Here is a 17924-nt window from a genome sequence, read left to right on the forward strand (position 1 = left end):
TTAAGAAACATTATGGCTTCATTAATATTTAGGACTGAGGGATTTATTTATTATTGTTGTTTTTGGACAAGTGCATGCGATGGTTGAATGTCAAGATGCCCTGGAACAGGAAACATTTAGATCATATGTTTCTTTCTCAGCCAATCAGCGACTCGGTTACATACCCCATCACAGCCAAACAGAGGCCGGGCTACATATGATTTTCCCCGTTACATAACAATTCACCCTTGAGATTTCATATATAACGGGCATGCAATGTGATTAAATTATCAGAAAGTTCCAGAACACAATGGATAGAACACATGAAATTATTGATGAATTTGAAGCCTTGGCAGCCACAATTAGCAATGTAAGTTCTGTTTTCATTTTTTATTTTCAAAATAAAATTGTTTTCCGTGGTCACCCTCTCCTATATTCGGGTAAGATCCCCCTCCCCCCCTAGACAAACGTCCCGATATGATTTTTATACTCGATAAAAAGTGTAAAATACGCTCTTTTTTCGTTACGTAAACCCCATCCTTCCTTCCCCCTCTTTTTACGACCTTAATTCTGTTTTTGATAAATTCCCTATCTTATCTAAAAGCAACTGTCAACTTTCTGTCATTCCCTTAATATACTGTCTGCTATGGCTTGACTTACAGATTTCTCGCAATGATTTAAACAGCTGATAATTACTGACACCCCTTTAAAGTACATCCGGCTTTGATAAATATACAAGAATTTGGATAGCGGCTTAACCAAAGGGTTTCTCTGAGAAGGTTAGTTTCGCGTGAAAAGAGAGATTATTGTTAATTAACCTTGTGTGGTTACAGGCTTTGCGTAATTCTATGTGGTATGGAAGCAAGGAAATTAGTTATTTCCAAAATTAATGCCTAACAATATTTTTAGGACATTGGTGAAAGGGGGGGGGGTTGACAAGGCCTCAAGTCGAACACCTCCATTGTAAGCTGAAAACAAACTGTTTCATCGCGTTAAAAGTAAGGGGTGTGAGTTTAAGAAAAAGATACATTGCTTTATTATGCGTAAATTGAATAGCATTTTTACCATATCTTTCGGTGGGGGGAGGGGATATTTGCCCATGTCTTGTCTCAGGGATATTGGCCGTGGGGGTTATTTTCCGTAGGCTGTTTTTCTGGGGGTGTGATAAATATAGAAACTAGGCCGGCTTTTTAACGGCTCAGTGAGTCGTATTTATCATATTCAAAAGCACGCGATATCTTTCGGTGGGGGGAGGGGATATTTTTCCATGTCTTTTCTCCGGGTTCTTTTCGGTGGGGGTTATTTTCCGTGGGCTGTTTTTTTCGGGGGGTTTTATAAATATACACACTAGGCCGGCTTTTGAACGGCTCAGTGAGTCGTAATTATAAGATACAAAATTACGAGACATTTTTCGGGGGGGTGCGGGGATATATTTCAATGTCTTTTATCCGGGATATTGTCAGTGGGGGTTAGTTTCCGTGGTCTGGTTTTCTGGGGGTGTGATAAATATACAAACTAGGCCGGCTTTTGAACGGCTCAGTGAGCCATAATTCTTCGTTCTCAGATTCAAAAAAGGATGAAATGAGTGTGTTTCACTACATTTTTTTACGTTTTGCTTTCTTGGTGATAAATGCCTTTTCTAGACAAAATTATAATGATTATGATACTAAATTTCTGTCTGTAAAAAAAAGGGGCACATTTAGTCAATAATCACTTGTTTATCTTCTTTTTAAGTCACATTGTGAAGAATGCCCATCGCCGCCACTCGCTCAGAAAGAGAGGGTTAATAATGCAGGCCATGCGAAGGCTAGTGTCCGGCAATATGGTAGCTGGCCGAAGCCTCCAAAACAAGTGCAATCATCTGTACAAGAATGTAACGCCGCCGGCCCGTCCACCTTCCATCATACGGTGCCTGGACCTCTAATAGCTGCCACACTTATGCAAGGTCAGGAAGTGGCCCTCCAGCATGCACTACCTGATCCTTCGGATGCCCAAGTGCAGCCAGGATATGCAAATTTAAGCGTTTTTTTCCTACCTTTCATATAGAAATATCTATCAATTTCTTCCAACTTTTATAGGCCTTTTCTACATGCAACATTTTCGAACACTGCGTAAAAGTATATCTCAGCGGGAATATTGAAAGATTTTTCTCCCTAAAGGAAATATAATGTTCTCCCTTTTGAATCACGTCAAGTGCATGCATTCACCTTTATGCTAAATTAGATTAGTGAAGCCAAAAAAGACACTATATTCTGGTCATAGTAAGGTTAGATAATTTCTATTGCGATATAAACGAATGGTTCGCCTTGCCTCTACAAATATTATAAAAAAAAAACTTTATATCTGAATGAGTTGTGTATCATGACAGGAGATGGCTATCCATTTCAAATCATGTTTTTTTTCCAAGGCAGATAAAGAGTATTAATATGAAATTTTATTTGGAGGAATTGTTTGAACAAAATCAAAACCTACTATGTCATGTTTTAGATTGTAAATATCTTATATTAAGGTGGGGCCAGCGCGGAGTCCAGGAAGGGCCCGGGAAGCACTGCGGGGAAGCGCCGTGATGATCGGCTCTGGGGGGGGGGGGGTATTAAGAGTGGACCTTGGGAAGGGGTGGAGTTGTTTGAACAAAATCAAATTGTCAATTCTATGTAAAGCGGCGTTTTAGATTGTAAATATCTTATATTAAGTTTGAAATTGGAACTTTAAGAATATAAATATTTTAGGGGGAACAGTGAATTAAACAAATGCTACTATGTGCCTACTGCTACTACTACTACTACTACTAAGTACGTTTTTAAAAATACGTCAATAATAATCCAAATTTTAAACAGTAGGGGATGATTTGAACACTTTGAAAATAAGCTATTTTTTCATTTATAGGCTGTCCTGGTTCCATACTCGCCATCTCCCCCCTGCACGTCAGTTGGAGAAGGAGAGGACGCGCCTATGGGGATTTACAACAATGAAGTATCTACTATCAGAGAATGGCATGGTAATTCCCTAGAAATACCCTTTAACATTGATGACCTTTTAAGTGATTTTTTTTATAATGTTGATAGTAGCACAGCTGAGCAGGGTAATTTAGATAATTCAAATTAAGACTAATCATTGTTAAGTCCAAATACTCTGCAGCTTTTTCACGAATTTGTCGGTAGATTGAGGTGAAACTCATCCCCCTCAGATTGCATTAACATTTCCCCACTTCAATCAACTGAAGCGGCTGCCCATAGCCCTCTTATTGAACAAGTTTGGGGAGGGCATAATAAACCAGAGGGGGGTACAACTCTCCCAGACTTTCAGCTGTCCAACAGAATTTTAAATAATATAGTTGTTTACACTGCAACGTTTGGAGATCCTTTTAATACACTAATGGGGGGAAAATTTGTTTATGACCCTATAGAGATTGTACACAACTATGTAGACAAAATTCGTGCACTTCTGGAGAATCAAATTCAGTTGTGGGGAGGTAGGGATTCAATTAAGGTTTCCACTGTTTTAAAGGTGTTTTATTTAAATGAGGGAAAAAGCGAGGTGTACTATCATTTTATACATTCCGAGATGCGTTTGGTTTATCCGAATTTAGAAAATTTTGAGGGAGTTTTCATGGATTGGGTGGATAAAATGATAACGCATCTCGAGAACTATAATGAAAACGGGAGTGGCTCTCTAGTTCTTTTTGTCGAAAATTTAAGTGTTAATATTTGACAAATTAAGAAAGATTTTATTTTAAGAGGTGGGGCAGGTGGGGGACATGAAAGGGATACAGTTTTAAATTATAATCCAGATCTAGAGGGTTGTAAAGGTGTCCAGAAGATCTGTTTTGAAACAGACCAAAAGTGTTTCCGATATGCTTTCCTCATATCAGCATTCGAGCCTCTACCTCGGGACGCTACCAAGAAGAATTTGGATCACTGGGCTATACATGGGAAGGAAGGGTCCGTTTTCGCAGTTGTAGATTTTTCTTGCCTAGAAGGAAAATATCCAGTAACGCTTCGATCTATTGACATGTTTGAAAGGGCTAATGCCCATTTAAATATCGGCGTTACTGTGGTACAATACGAAACAGAATTTGAAGATGGAACTCGCTCTAAAAAGAAGGGGGTGGTTTTCCCCGTAAGGGGTCCCTCAATTGATTTGGTTAAACACTGGGTTTGGTTGCTTTACACACCACCTAGTCATCCAAACATAATCGGTCATTTTAATCCTATCAATGACATCAGTAGAGTTCTGGGGGAGGGTAAGAAAAGGGGGGAACGTTTCTACTGTCCAACATGCTTGTCACAATTCCGTAGTGATATAAAACTATGGGATCACATGAGGCATTGTAGCCAGTACGGCTATCAGACAGTGGAAACGGTTTCAGGGGATAGGGCCATTCTACGTTTCAAAAAATTCCAGAATACCCTTCTCCATTGCGACAAAATATCTTTGGACTGCGAGCCTAAGCTGGTGGAGGTGACCGACCCCCAATATCCAAACCGACTCAAAGAACATCAGGCTATTGCAGTGTCCTACGCCCACGCGCAAAGAGATAGTTCTAACACCATGCGGTTGTTAGAAATAGTTGAAACATTGGATGAGGGACCTGAGTGCATACTCAAGGCATTGACTAAACGGATTGGCACGGCTAATGGCGCTATATCTCGTTTGAGAAGTACACATTATCCAATGGTGTTGTCTGCAGAGGATCGTCTCGCGATTAAAAATCAAAAAATCTGTTGGGTTTGGAAGGGGGAGTTTGCAGAGGAGGATACAACGGCTAACGGGAAACATGGGGGGAGGGGGACAGTTAGAGACCATGACCATTTGTGGCAGGAAATATCCTCGGGGGGTAGTAATTTTAGAGGGGTTGCGCATCAATCGTGTAATTTAAATGTTAGCCAGCAGTTTTTTATCCCTGTTTTTATTCATAATTCCAATTATGATTTAAAATTTATGTTACCGGCCCTGGCACGGATGCATAGGGAGGGAGGGGCAGTAGATTGTCCATGGGTAAATAGATCATTTATCTATAACATAAGTCCCAAATCAGCCGAGAAGTTATTGCTTCTTGAACTGAAATGGCAGGCAGTGGATAATGGGCATACGTGTTGGAATAAAATCAGGTTTTTAGATTCTTTTAGTTTTTTCCACAAGGAATTGAGTCAATTGATTCAAGCGCAAAAAAAGCGACAATTTTGATAGCTTTCCCTTGCTTAAACAGCACTTTCCAGACAGTGAAATGTATGACCTGTTGACCTGCAAAGGTATCTATGCATACGATTATTACTGTTCTGGCGCACGCTTAAGTGAGGAGAAACTACCTCTAATTGAAGCTTTTTACAATTCACTGACCAACAGTGAATGCACAGCCGAGGAGTATGAGTTTGCCAAGAAGGTGTGGTCCAAGGGGGGTTGTAAAAATGGGTGGGATTATTGTAGACTGTACTTGGCCAGTGACGTTCTAACTCTGTTGGAAATAATCTGTAAGAACACAGACCAGATCTATTCAGAGTTCGGGTTAGATATAGGCTACTATTTTTCTACACCCCATTTAGTGATGGATTTAATTTTAAAAATTAGCAGGGAGGAAATAGGCCTAATCACCGATGTAGATCAGCACCTTTTTGTAGAGCGTTCAATGAGGGGAGGGTATGTTTTTCATGGGGACCGCGTCTTATCAACCGATCCGAGCGGACAAAGCACCGGTGCAAAGTCAAATGCAGTGTTCTTGGACATGAACTCGTTGTACCCCTCGGCAATGTCACACTACTCTTTGCCGTCTGGGAACTATCAATGGCTTGAGAATCCTTGTGAGTTCCCCGACATTACCACCGTCGAGGACAATGGGCCACAAGGATGGTTCTTTGAAATTGACGGTCACATTCCGCTGGCGCTTCACGACTCTGTCAAAGATTTTGTCTTTCCCTGTATCAATCGGCCGGTGAGCAGGGACTCTCTGAGCCCCTACAATCGTTCATTGGTTGAGGGAATGGGGATGCATTGGACTCCCTCTAAACAGAAACTGATTGCTGATTTGTACCCTAAAGAGAATATCTTTTTTCACCATGTGATTTTGCACTGTTTGTTGAGAAATGGTTTAAAGATAAATAAAATACACAGGGTCCTGCATTTAAAACAGCGACCCTACTTGAAAACGTTTATCGACACCTTTGTCGATAAACGCTCTAAGGCAAATTCAAAGGTGGAGAAGGAAATGTATAAGCTCATCCTAAATTCAGAGCTTGGCAAAATGTGTGAAAGCGTTCGCAATAGATCTCGTTCTGACGTCGTGACTGACCCTCTAGAGTGTGCAAGAATTATTGCCGACCCCAATTTTACATCGTTCACGAGCATAGAGGCCGGCATGGTTCTTCTACACAGGCGAAAGCGAAATGTGGTACTGAACAAGAATATTGCAGGCGGTAGTTCAGTACTAGAAATTTCCAAAAAGCTCATGTTGTCGTTCTTTTACAATGTGTGCAAGGTGCAATGGCTACGGGAGCGGGAGGTTCAAGTTTACTATGGTGATACAGATTCTCTGCTGTTAAAGGTAAATGGGGCTGAATTGGATTTATTGGGTGATGTGCAAAAGGGGGAACACATCAGCTCGCGGATGGATTTCACCAACTGGAATCCATCACTCTACCACAAGCTGGTGAAACGTCAAGCCGCCAACCAACTATTAATATTAAAATCAGAGATTGGGAGCGATTTGATATCCAGGGGGTGTTCCCGGGTCCCAAAGTTTATTGCGTTAAAACTCAGAGTGGGGATGAAAAGCAGTTGTGTAAAGGGATGCCTAAACACTTTGTAAAGAGCAATTTTAACATGAGCGTGTAAAGTGACTGTGTAGAAAGTATCATAGTGCCAAGAGAACAAGTGCTTGCAATTCGCTCTCTACAGTAGAGAAATTATACTGTGAGAGCGGAAAAGAATGCAATGTCATGTATATCCAACAAAGTCTATGTGCTCGAGAATGGTGTGAGTGTCCTACCTCACAGCCACTATCGTATTTCAGACAGCGTTGAATGCGTAGACTCTCGCAATCAACTTGGCCTCGATAAATTTACCTAGTCTGACTAACCATCACCACCACCACTCAACCTGTTCATAAATTAACCTAACTCACCTGTTCATCTAACCCAAGCACTACCCATCACCACCACTAACCCCACCACTAACCTGCAGTGACGACAACTATTCTTTTTCGCCCCGCGGCCCCCGGGGGGGAGGATCCCTCCCCGCGGCTGCCCAGGGGGGGGGGGGGGGGGGGGTCCCCGCCCGCGGCTGGCCGGCCTTCGGCCCCGCGGCCCGGGGGGGGACACCACCTTTAAATTCATAATGTTCAACTGTGCTAGCAATTTCCAAGTGTCTGTATTTTCTGTTGTATAAAAAGTTTTGTATAGAAAAGTATTTTTAAAGACAAAAAGTGTTTTTTATTGTACATAAAGTATTGTATAGAAAAGTGTTTTTAAAGACAATAAGGCCTTATTTATATAGTGTTATCATTACCCCGTGTTCATGTTGAACAAATAGAGTTTTCATTTTGACCACCGGAGAAATTTCGTCAACTGTTCTTGTTGAACAAGTGTTATTATTTTTATCGTTGTGCAGTTCATGTTGACTGCAAATATTTGTTTTCATGCAGTGCCGAAATAAATGCTGCCATGAAATATTGTTTTTGTTGTTCTTGAATAGATAGATCTATGGGGAAAATTATTGCTACTTATTTATTGGACACATATGATTTACAGTTAGTTGCAGTCCAACTGTTGTCAGCAGCATGTATCAATTTAAAATACCCTTCAGATCGTTTCTGTGTGGGCCCTCAATGTCTGGGAAAACAACACTTTTAGCTGAAATAATTCAAAATTGCGATAAAATGTTTTTGAAAAGCAGAAAAAATCTACTAGTGTTAGACTATTTGGCAAGGGTCATATGATCAAAGAAAAGAGATTGCCACCAAAATAACATTGGATTTCATACGGGGATTTGTGATTTTAAGTAGCATTAAACTAAACTCTTGGCCGATTATTGACGATATGTCTGAATCTATTGAACAATTATCGCAGGAAATGTTACAACAATTCTCTATTTGCTCCCACCATAAACACATTTCCGTTATTCTGGTTCTACACAATCTGTTTCATCAGAGCAAATGTATGCAAACCCTTGCTTTGAATTGCACTGTGTATATTATCTATCGAGTTGTTCGTGATTCTAGCTCACTCATAACTCTCAATAAGCAGAAATACCCCGGCGCCCCTAAATTTCTATTGTCAGCGTACACTCAGGCGACTAGCAAGCCCCACGGTTACATTTTGCTGGATCTTAATCAGAGCATGCCCGAAGATCTACGTGTAGTCACCGACATTTTCAACAATTAAATTACAGTATATCTTCTCGTGTACAGTAGAAAAGACTATCAGTCACCATTATGACATTGAAGAAACTACACGAACAACGGCATCTGTTCTCCGTTTTAAACACTTCAAAACCATTGCTTAGGAAGGCTATACTCAAACATGGGGTTGACAATGATTTCATTAATCTAATATCTGAACTTTGTTCAAATTTAACTGAGGGCAAAGTTCAACTGCCAGATGGTGTTAGACAACAGACAAAGCAACATCGTTCCACTGTACGCGCCTTGGATTGTAAAAACAAGGTAAAAAATTTTAAAACAAAACGGCTCCTTCAAGCGGGTGGTAACTTCTTCACTCTTTTACTACCGATAATTGCAGGACTTGTAAACAGTTTTCTCTAGAGAGAGAGAATGGCAAAACCCTATAAATTGACACCATTTGAACTTGTCCTCTCGCCCGTCAAACATTTTGAAGACAATCTAAGCAAATTCATTAACGATGAGAATATTGCCGATGACAAAAAACTGCTTTTACTTCAAGATGCATTGCGACGTGTGGACAAACATAAACCATATCGTGAGAGACCCGCCTTCACCACTGATCCCTTTAAACAGGAAACATCTCCTCAAGATTCGGCAGCACTGCAATCAAAGGAGAAGGAATGGAATTTAATCGTATTGAAAATTGGAAACCTATTGCCAGTGACCTATCGGGAACAGAGTAAAAGAGTATTATCTTATCTCATGTTGGAAACTGGTGATGAGCATCAAGTTCAAGTCGAGAGCACAGGGAAACAAATTATAATTCAGGGAAAAAGTTATAATCTAGTTGATTTAATTTGTGATATGGTGACGAATCGTAAAGGACTTTTATCATTTGACAATAATCTATACACCTTTCTGTGTGTATCAAACTTTCCCAAAAGTCTTATTGGCAATAGGCAAATTCTAAAGAAACTAAGAGAATATAGTCCTCCTCCTCCTCCAACTCCTTATAAAAAAGAAGAAGAGTAAAAATTTGAGGAGAATATCAGCAGCAGCAGCAATGATTTTACATGATCTCTTATTGATAGTCAACAATAAATACGACATAAGTTACTCGCCAGTGTTCACTTTGGGAGTGGTCCTGATGCACTATGTCTACGTTTAATACATATGAAGTTTTTAAAAATGTTTCTGAAAATATTGGCGAGGCGGGACGTTTAGGTTCCCCCAAAACGCTTTCTAAAGCTGTGTCCGGCACCACCACATTGAAAAATGCAAAAGAGTATCTAGAGAATGAACCGAGTTACAGATTCCATCAAAATCACAGACTTCGCAGTAAACAATATCGACAAACTAAAGCCTTTTTCCCTCTGCATATAATGCAAATGGATCTTTTAACTTTAGACGCACTTCAACAACGTCACAATGCCCCCTACAAATATATTCTGATGGCAATCAGTGTCTTTAGTCGCTATGCCTATGCCAACGTCACAATGCGCCCTACAAATATATTCTGGTGGCAATCAGTATCTTTAGACGCTACGCAAATACCAGTCCACTGCAATCAAAGAGAGGTGTTGAAGTTCCTCAGGGAATTGAAAGTATTCTAGAACAGGATTCATATAGAAAAAGTCAATCGGATCGTGGTAGTGAATTCGTTAATCCCCATGTGCAAAAGGTTCTTTTGAAATATAATACAATACTTTATCATAGTCACAGCCCGATAATGGCTGCATTGGCTTAACTATTAATAATAACTATTCGTCTATTAATTTCAAGATATTGAATATTTAAAAATACACCGGCTTTTATTCATTATTTATATAAAATCATTTTGATTTATAATCAACGACCCCATCGATCTCTGTCCAACTCTACACCAACGAGTGCTCACTACAATGAAAATACATTTGATGCTTTTCTAAAGCAATACTCCAATAACAACGAGAAGAAAAAGAAGAAGAAATTCAATGTTGGTGATACTGTTCGAATTAATAGAACCACCAATATTTTTGAAAAGGGGAATTATTTATGGAGCACTGAACTTTTTAAAGTGTCCAAAATCCTAGACACCGAGCCCACGACATATCGACTGCGAGACACCAAAGATGATGAGATTCTCGGTGGTTTTTATGAATATGAACTGCAGAAAGTTAGAAACACTAGTGAAATGTATCAAATTGAAAAGATATTAAAGAGTCGTACACGCCATGGCAAGAGACAGTTGCTTGTTCGCAGGCTAGGATACAAGTCAGATTTCGATTCTTGGGTCAGTGCTGAAGATATTGACAATGCCCAATGATTTCTATGTGACTTTTATGTCCAATGTTTCTGATCCTCTCTGCAACGACTTGAATAGAACAAGTGATTTTTGGACGAAACTCTCCCCCACCATCAAATTCGACGACAATGGAAAGTATGAAGTGTCTCTTGTCGACTGTATTTTCAAAAATACCTATGACATCCTGAGAAAGGAACGTAAATACGAAATAAACATTAGACCCTATGATTGGCCGCCACCACCAACTGGTGATCAAGAACAAATTCAAAAAATCAATTGGATGGATTATCCATATATTGAATTACACTACGAGGAACTCACCTGTATGAATGATTTATGTCGTTCTATTAATAAAAGAATTTCCGCTCGTAAAAAGGGAGCTTTTCATTTTAACTATTCGAAGGAGGAGGGCAAGATCTACATTAGTTCACCTATTGCCAGTGAAAAGGTTATTCTCAATGATAATCTAAAGGATGTTCTTGGCTTTAAGCTCAATATAATCAATGGTAAAAGTGCCGGAAACACTAATTTCATTTGTGCTGACTATCCGCCTGCCTTCTCCACAGACACCTGTATATTTCTCTACGCTTCATTTGTGGAAACATCTCGAGTTGGTAATTCAAATGTTCCCCTCCTACGAGTTCTTGAACGAAAAACCAATCAATAACATATTCATCACTGCAATATAAAGCATCTTCAATATAGTCCCGTAAACACTTGCTATTCGGAACTCTGTCAGTTAACACTAAGATCCAAATTGGGTGATCCCAAAGCAATTTCAAAAGGTTTGGCTGTGATTACATGCCATTTTCGACCTATTATTCAACAGCGAGATGTCTAATAAAAAAGTGGTATTCACTTGTCCAGATATTGACTGCTATGTTAATACTCTTGGCCCAAGACAACAGGGCAATGGAATGGACTACTACAAAGGTCGCTCGTCAATGTCTGGTTATGGTCTTGGCAGTTGGTTTGCTAAGCTCTTTTGCTCTTCTCTACCACTGGCTAGAAAATATATTGTACCGGCTGCGACAGATTTTGCATCTTCTACACTATAGGATTGGAGCTTTGGGAAGGATATTGAAAAAGTGCTACGGAAAATCTTAGGTCCAGTGCGAGAACCCTTGGCGAGAGATTAAAACAAAATGGTAAAGGCTTAAAAAGGTCAAGAAACAATGCACCACTCATCAGTCTCCACTCAGGTCGGAAACGAAAGACATCATCACTCGTGTCAAAGAAAAGAAGGAAAAAACCGACACGTGCTGTAAACAGACGTCCCAGGAAGAATAGAATTGTCAGATCGAAACTAGATTCCTTCTCCTAAAATGTCCTACCTACCGCAATAGGATTCTCAACCTTCAATCACCGCCTCATTGAATCTATTCAATGCTGAAAATGTTGATGTGAGTGTCAAGCATGGATACTATGAACAATTTTATCCACAACAACCCCTCTCCGATAATATCCACTTTCAAATTTATTCTAATGAAGACTACTTTATGGACATGTCTTCAACATTTATAGATTTGCAAATGAAAGTCCGGAAAACTGATAATACAATGCCAATTCGGGGCGATGGAATATCCTATGAAAATTGTATATTACATAATTTATTTCGTCAAATTAGTGTCTATATCAACGGCATGCTGGTGAGCACAAGCACCAATCTCTCAAATTATACAAGCTATATGCAATTCATGTTGATGACGCCTGAGTCATACAAGGAATTGAAAGGTGCCTCCAATGGGTATGAATACATTACTAATACTGATAGTACAGAGGCAATTAAAAATGCTACAACTAGTGAATTACATCTAGTTGGAAAAATATATCATGAAATATTTAATATACCCCAATGGCTGCCGCCCAATGTTAAAGTGGATATAAAACTAACGCTTGCACCCTCCAATTTCATATTGAGAAAAGAACTTGCTGGCAATCCCGATGTAAGTCTCTCCCTCACCTCGGCAATACTTCATGTACGCAAACAACAGGTCATGAGTTCTGTTGCTTTGGCCGTGGAAAAACTGAGAGCCAATGGCAACAATATTAAACTACTTGTTCCTCAAGTAGTTCCATCACCAATCAGTGTCATATTGCCATGGGGTCACGCACCTTCACCGATTCATCCTTTATCACTGGCGATGTCCTCTCGAATGTGTCCTTAACATTTGTGATAAGCGCTAGTGCAATAGAATCGTGAACCGAATGCCCATCTAAATTGGAAATGTTCGATCTTTCATCTCTTGTGTGCAAAGTAAACGGTATACCACTTTACACCCCATTTTTGGATACATCCTATAGAGCATTGTACAAGTTGACCATGCAAACCCTAGACCCTGACTCGCAACTATTTGAAAATGGTATAACCGAAGATATATTTGCTAAAACACATGGTATCATTGTACTGGATTTGTCGGGCACACGGGATATGAGTATAGTACGTATGGGGACTGTGCGTTTAGAGTGTACATTTGCCAACCCATTGGCTGAGAGTATAGCACTAATCTCACTAAATCAATATGAAACCTATTGGGAAATCACTCCCGAAGGCAGTGTTCTACTAGACTTGGCGCCATGAACACCAGTCAAATAATCAATGTATTTAATATGGACCCCTACATGTCTCAATACAAATCCTATTGTCTGCCCTCGGACTTTCTTGGAAAAATTCAAAGTGTCAACAATACCTTGATTATTGTTAATAGCAGTCCGTCGACTGTGCTGACGGGTCATTGGCTGTGCATCTTTCAAACAATGAAGACGATTGAATTTTTTGATCCTCTTGGTCTACCCTATACATTCTACATGCCTCACCTCAGCAACTATATTGAGAGCAGTGGGAAAACTATTATTCAAAATCGAAAGAGGGTTCAGGATCTAACGACTAAAAGCTGTGGCTTCCATGCACTACTATATTTGTGTTCCGATGTCGTGGCTATACTTACAAGCAGTTTCTTCACATTTATGTTGACAATCCTCGTCTGAATGACTTTCTAGTGGAAAATATCCTCTCAGACCTATATAGTATTGATTTCAGTGCCCTAAGAGTAAAGTGCTTAAAAAATGTTTGTGAATTTCTTTATTAATAAATGCGTATATCTATAACAATGTCTTTAAATCTTCACTTTAGATTTCTTCATCTTCGAGGTATAGGCATCTGTCGTGAACCACTAATGCCGATAAATCATTTGGATTCACTGTATATTGATCTTGATTGACTGCAAAGTCAGGGTCACATTTTCTACAGTACAATGTAACTTCACTCTTGTCATATCTCTTTGTATAGTCAATGATACTATTTGCATTCATATTATGAAATTCACGAGTTTCAATTTGAAGCAATATCACATACAATGTTTTCAACTGGTGAATCACATTCGGTAACTGCCAAATAAAAATCACTTGGTTTATAGTCATAGTAGGTGGTGTCATCACAACGATGACGTAGAAACCAAATTGTCTTGTTACCCCATCAGTTGAATCGTAGACCAGATTCCTCTTCCCAGAATAATTTAAATCCACGACGATACCAATCTCGTAGAAATAAACTAAAATCATGTTTGGGATTCTTTCCAATCATAGCGGGGTAAGTATTCTCCCACTGATCACATTTATCATAGTGACAATTGGAGCACAGGTGCCCTCTAGGATGAGAGTCACACACCTCCTCAAGACATGAATTACATCCTTTAATTTGTACTGTATAGCCTCTATGTAATTTACAAGGATTACATAATTTACACTTTTCACTATAGTCATCAATAATTGTACAATTCTCACCTTGATTCCAACTGCCAAGAGTGTACATACATACTGGACATATTTCGAAAATTTTTCGGGGTCCTATGTAACCTCACTCACCGCTAACATGAAACTGATCCTCTTCGTTCGATAAATTCAAGGTGGTGGGAAATGGGGGAGAGAGGAGTAACTCTATGACGTTACCTCCTTCGAATGATGGGGGAGCCATCTACATTGAATCCATTGGCGATTTTTTCAAAAGTATATCCACAATATGATTCTTCTTTGTTAAAATTAATATATCAATAAATTGACTATTAGCATTTGAGTCAAATTTTTAAAGTTTAATAAAATAGTCAAATGGGGGAGAATCACTCCTCATTATATTGTCAAGTGTTCCCCGACAAGGGAATATCCTGCGTTTAAGAGATAACTCGAGAAAATCATCATCCAAAATCAAATGTTTTTCCATAAACACTAGATTTGATCTAATTCTCTCTTTCTCAAATTTATTCATTTTTCAGTCCTTTCACTCCGACTGCTGACTCTAGACTGACCCTGATTCGTTAGCCCTAACCAGAAAAGAAAGAGAACATTTTCGATTTCGAAACAATTTTATTGAATAATTACAACAACAACAACAACATCAATAATATAGAGCATGTACAATTAGCGATACTGTTTATTGTCTTCAATATGTTTCACCAATGCACTTAAAGCACATTGAAGTCTATTCACATGTGCTGTATCAACTTTAGCGGCGAAAAATAATTGATCCTCCATTTTAAATTTGCTCAAGGATATCACATATCTTGCATATACTGCATCCCATTCCAGACAAAGCCGTGATCCTTTCGTGATTTCCACCGCAATGTTTGGTGCTCTTGTACTATTATCATCAACTCCACTATCAACTTCTAATAGTGTAAACATTCCAATCATTGCCATCAACACAAATATATATCCAAATGAGTAAAGTCAAAACTGTTCTTCTTCTCACTCCTTAAATTCTATTCACAGACTAATAAAACTGTAGCAAAAATCCTTTCTATATATTCACTCCGCCGCTAATATGTAAACAAAGCCCTCTGATTGGCTGAGAAGGAAACATGTGATCTAACTGTTTTCCGTGAAACTCATAACATTTGGCTTGAACAACAACATCAAATACTATTTCTGGATCATCCATAAAACAGACATGAAAAACATCAAATAGATCGAACAACACACATAACCATCCATGAAAACAGACATAAATGTAAGAAAATTTCTGTTTTTCAAATTCTCACTCACAAAAACCATAAAACATCCATAATTTGATGTTGACATCTGAGAAAAACATCAAATAAATCGAACAACACACATAACCATCCATGAAAAACAGACAAAAATGTGAGAAAGTTCCTGTTTTTCAATTCTCACTCACAAAAACCATAAAACATCCATAATTTGATGTTGACATCCGAGAAAAACATCAAATAAATCGAACAACACACATAACAATCAATGAAAACAACCATAAATGTGAGAAAATTCATGTTTTTTCAAGTGAGAAAATTCCTGTTTTTCATTCTCAGTGAGAAAACCATATAACAGACATGAATTGCTGTTGACATCCATAAATGTGACAAAAGTTCCTGTTTATCAAATTCTCACTGACAAAAACCATTAAGCATCCATGAAAAACATCAAATAAATCGACCAACACACATAACCATCCGAGAAAACATACATAAATGTGACAAAATTCCTGTTTTTCAAATTCTCATTGACAAAAAACCATAAAAACATGCATAAATTATGTAAAAAAGTTGTAGGTGGCAGCAGGGGTGAGGGTCACGAGTCGGACTCCCTCCTCTACTGACGAAACCCGCCAGGGCCCGGAGGCAGGTGCTATGAGTAATGCTCTAGGGATATAAATAGATCTTATGGAAGGGATGCTCGTATAAACTGTGGATAAGGCTCAGTTGATTGGAAATTGAAAGTTCTTGCTCACCTTTTAAGAGTCAAAATAGATCGGAGGGCAACTAGCTCCCCCCCCCCTCCTCCCCGCCCTAAATGTATCAGATTAAAATTTTGAGATTGACATTTTGTTAAAAATAGTTCAAAGTTCTAATAAAAAAAACTCCGGTGTCGACACAGCCCCCCAGGGGTAGGCGTTGGAAGTTATACCCTGGTGGCATATATGGTTGTTATGGAAAGTATGCTCGTATAAAATTCTTAGAGGGCTCATTTTATTGGAAATTGAAAGTTGTAATTCACTTTTTAAGAGTCAAAAGGGATAGGAGGACAGCTAGTCTCCCCCCTAAGTTCATTTATTTTTTTCCCAGGGGCACTTCATATAGAAGGGGTCAGCGTATAAACTTCAAAGGGGGCTCATTCGATTGGAAAACGAGAGTACTAGAGCCCTTTTTAAGAGTCAAAATTGATCAGAGGGTAACTGGCCCCACAGTCTCTTTTTTTCCATATACATCTGATAAAAACTTGAGGTAGCCATTTTGTTAAAAACAGTTGAAAGATCATATAACAAAAACACCTTTACGTATGGTCATTTCGTTAAAAATAGTTCAGAGATCAGATAAGAAAAACTCCTGTCAACACTCCCCCCCCCCCCCCAGGCCGGGAAAGTCGTTGTAAATATTGCTCAGGAGGCCTATATGGCTATTATGGAAGGTTTGCTCGTAGTAACTTCCGAGAGGGTTTATTTAAATAAAAATTAAAAGTTATATTCATTTTATCGGAGTGAAAAAGATCAAAGGGCAACTAGCCCCTCCCGTCCTCAACGCCTTTGGGCGTATCGGATGGATAAACCCATCCGATAAAAATTTCAGGTGACTATTTTATTAAAAGTAGTTCAACCATCAGATATTAAAACTCCAGGGTCGACACAACCCCCAGGGTCCAGGTATAGGCGCTAAGTTATACTCTGGGGATTTATATGGTTTTTATAGAAGAGAAACTTGTATAAACTTCAGAGAGGGCTCATTTGATAGAAAATAGAAAGTTCTAGTTCACTTTTAAAGAGTCAAAAGAGACCGAAGCTTAATCCAGTTCCCCCCCGCCCTTATTCCCAAAACCCAACCGTTAAAAGTTTTGAGATAGCAATTTTTTTTAAAATAGTTCAAACATCAAATAATAAAAACTCCGAGGTTGACACAAACCCATTTTTTCACTTTGATATTGTTACTTTGATACCAGTTTTGATATTTTTATGAGTATTTGATTTGTTTTTAAAGTTTGATTTTGAAATAAGAAATTTTTAAAAACTTGAATTTTTTGCAATCATAAACGAACAAAAATTAATTAAAAAAACTTTCCAAAAAAAAAAGTTTTTCAAAGAAAAGTAAAGGCCATTTTAAACTTAAGCTCAGCAGATCCAAATACCTTTTAAAATTCAAACTCAAAACGACCAGAAATTACTATTAAAGAATAATTGAAACCCAAAACGAGCAGAAATTAATTAAGCAATCGTAGCAAAAACATACAACAAGTAATAATATAAATGAATAAATAGTTCTTAAAGCGAGTAATGCTTAGATTGAATATGAATATCAAGCTTAAAATTAAAAAAAAACATTATCC

General features: G+C 38.6%; 1 protein-coding gene across 1 annotated transcript in view; it reads right to left on the minus strand.

Annotated features, from left to right (window-relative positions):
• Positions 1-17924, minus strand: part of LOC148950968 (uncharacterized) — a 232888-nt gene that overhangs the window by 173578 nt on the left and 41386 nt on the right. The gene's annotated exons all lie outside the window — the stretch shown is intronic.

Source organism: Artemia sp. Qi Xiang Cuo, chromosome 6 (genome assembly GCF_049724085.1).
Source record: "Artemia sp. Qi Xiang Cuo chromosome 6, ASM4972408v1, whole genome shotgun sequence".
Lineage (NCBI taxonomy): Eukaryota > Metazoa > Arthropoda > Branchiopoda > Anostraca > Artemiidae > Artemia > Artemia sp. Qi Xiang Cuo.